At 44.9% G+C, this 3,137-nt stretch overlaps 1 pseudogene; it reads left to right on the top strand.

The window, feature by feature from the left end:
- The first annotated feature begins 255 nt into the window (after positions 1-255).
- Positions 256-2,686, top strand: LOC105050061 (G-type lectin S-receptor-like serine/threonine-protein kinase At2g19130; annotated as a pseudogene).
- The last annotated feature ends 451 nt before the right edge of the window (positions 2,687-3,137 follow it).

The raw sequence follows: 3,137 nt of genomic DNA, 5'->3' as shown, positions 1-3,137 counted from the left end.
GATGTTGATAATTCACCGCGCTTGACGGTGTTTCACCATCTTTTTCCAACGTTAATTACTTGGACTTCATTTGTTTGTTCTTGCATGTCTTTTTTGAATGGAGTTTGTTCTTGCATGTCGTTTGGGTAGAAACTTTCCATTTCCATCAGTGGCGTAGAAAGGGGGTTTGACTCGGTTTATCACGCGTTCATCCCTATTATGTAACTTTTCACATTTCTAATAAAAGCCGGCTGGTCTCACCTCCCTTCTGCCCCTATGGATACTAAGATGCGGCCATGTTCCTCTCTTTCTATCTCTCTTCTTTCTCCTCTCTTCTCTCAGCATCCAACACTGTGCAGCAACTGATAACATCTCTTCAGGCCAGTCCCTCTCTGGAAACCAGACCATAGTGTCCAAAGAACGCAACTTTGTGCTGGGGTTCTTCACACCAGGTAATTCTCGTTTCTACTATGTAGGCATCTGGTACAAAAAAATTCCAGTCCAAACTGTAATCTGGGTGGCGAACAGAGCAACACCCGTCTCCAACACCTCCTCTGCAGAGTTCAAAATCTCAGAAGATGGCAACCTAGTCCTCCTCAACAGTTCCAAAATCCCAGTTTGGTCATCCAATTCAACTCCATCAACATCGGATTCCACAGTTGCAGTTCTTCTCGACACCAGAAATCTTGTTATAAGAAATGGGTCAAACACTACAATTTGGCAGAGTTTCAATCACCCGACTGACATACTCATGCCAGAAGGATGGATTGGAGTTAACAAGATCACAGGGGAGTTTCAGAGTGCCACTGCTTGGGAGAATCCTGAGAACCCTGCCCCCGGGCCTTTCACTATGAGTCTGGACCCTGATAGATCCAAGCAATTTGTTTTACTGTGGAATAATTCTGAAATTTACTGGCGCACTGGTATTTGGAATGGCCGGTACTTCCCTGAACTCCCTGCTACCAACGAAAACTCTCCCTTCAACCTCACCTTCATCGACAACGAGCAGTGGATGTATGGCACGTATACCATCTTCTACAGTTCAATCATCACTCATACTATGATTGGTCCAACTGGGCTAGTAACACAACCGTATTGGCTGGACAGCACCCAAGAGTGGCAGTCAATCTTTTCTCAACCCGTGCCTCAATGTGATGTCTACTCTTTATGTGGCACTTTTGGTATCTGCGACCAGAAAAGCTCGGATAATATTTGCAAATGCACCTCTGGTTTCGAACCAGCTTCAATGAAAGAATGGGAGCTCAATGTTTGGAGCTCAGGGTGCGTGCGGAAAACCAGTTTGCGATGCAGTAGTAAAAGCTCAGCCGGTGGAGAAGGGGATAGATTCCTTGAGATGACCAATATGAGATTGCCTGCCAATCCACAGAACTTGACTGTTGGGAGTGCTAAAAACTGTGAACAAGCTTGCTCGAACGATTGCTCTTGTAACGCGTATGCTTATGTGAGTGGATGATCAATTTGGACTGCGGACCTTTGGAACCTTGTTCAACTCTATGATGATGATAGTGGAGCTGGTACTCTTTATCTTCGGCTCTTTGCTTCTGATTTCCCAGGTTCAGGTAGCTCGCATAAGTTGGCAATTCATCTAACTCTTGGTGTCATCGGTGGAATTCTTGGCATCTTGTGTGTTCTTCTTGGACTATTTTGGGCATTTCAAAGGAATAAACGAATTCGGATGGCAAAACAAGTTGAGGGTTCTTTGATTCTATGTACTTATGGCGATTTGCAGCGTGCGACCAAGAACATCTCTGAGATGTTGGGCAGTGGTGGCTTTGGCTCTGTTTTTAAAGGGACATTAGTTGACTCAACCGATGTAGCAGTGAAGAAGCTTGAAGGCTTGAGACAAGGAGAGAAGCAATTTCGAACCGAAGTGAGCACATTGGCTGCTATTCAACATGTCCATCTGGTTCGCCTTCGCGGTTTCTGCTCCGAGGGCAGCAAAAGGCTTCTTGTTTATGAGTACATGTCAGGTGGTTCCCTGGATTATCATCTCTTTCAAAACAATTCCACAGTTCTCGGTTGGAAGATGAGGTATCAAATTATTCTTGGGATTGCGAGAGGATTAGCCTACCTCCATGAGAAGTGCCGGGAGTGCATCATACGCTGCGACATAAAGCCAGATAACATACTTCTAGACAGGGACTTTTGCGCCAAAGTTGCAGACTTTGGCATGGCGAAGCTCGTCGGTCGTGACTTCAGCAGGGTACTGACAACCATGAGGGGAACTGTTGGCCATCTCGCACCCGAGTGGATCTCAGGCCTAACAATCACCTCCAAGGTTGATGTCTACCGCTTTGGGATGATGCTCTTTGAACTGGTATCAGGCAAGCGAAACACAACGCACTCCGTGGATGGTAGCAACATCTTTTATCTTTTGTGGGCTGCAAGAAAGATTATTGAAGGCGATATATTTAGCTTATTGGACCATAGATTGAATGGTGCTGCTGACACTGAAGAGCTAACCAGTGTCTGTAGAGTTGCTTGCTGGTGCATTCAAGACTCTGAAGGTCATAGGCCAACAATGGGACAGGTGGTGCACATCCTAGAGGGAGTCCTGGAGGTGAGCATGCCGCCACTTCCTAGGGCTCTTCAGCTTCTCACGGAAGATCAGAGCCAAATTCGTTATTATTTGTCATCCACTGAGTACGAAGATGCACTTGATCAATCTCTGGATTTCTATCAGTAAGTGTCAAGCTACAAAGGGCACATGAGTCTCTGCTGAGCATGTCAATAGTATGTAACGTGTTAAAGTAGAACTTATAGCAGTTATGATCCTTAAGATGGATGTTCTATGCGGGTGTAATGCATGTTCTATGGTGGTCGTATTATGAATTTGGTGGCATAAAGTTCATGGATATCTTTTGTTATAAAGATATGTTAGATATAAAGTTTCCAACTCATCACTTTGCAAGCTTGAGTTATAAAGATGTTAGATACACAAGCTAGCTAGCAAGCACCAGATGTACCTCTTGTTGTTGTCGAGGACAACGTTCAAGACTGTCACGCCCCGAACCCAACACCCGGATCGGATACGTGATGGCCGCACACTCCTTAGAGCAAGTCCTAAAGAATATGCAAGGCCAAAATAAATCATTACAACCTTAACATCCATAACAATTAATTTCAACAATAATTCG

This window comes from Elaeis guineensis, chromosome 2, assembly GCF_000442705.2.
Source record: "Elaeis guineensis isolate ETL-2024a chromosome 2, EG11, whole genome shotgun sequence".
In the NCBI taxonomy this organism is placed as follows: Eukaryota; Viridiplantae; Streptophyta; class Magnoliopsida; order Arecales; family Arecaceae; genus Elaeis; species Elaeis guineensis.
Note: the sequence above shows the minus strand (reverse complement) of the source record. Positions and strands in the feature narration are given on the sequence as shown.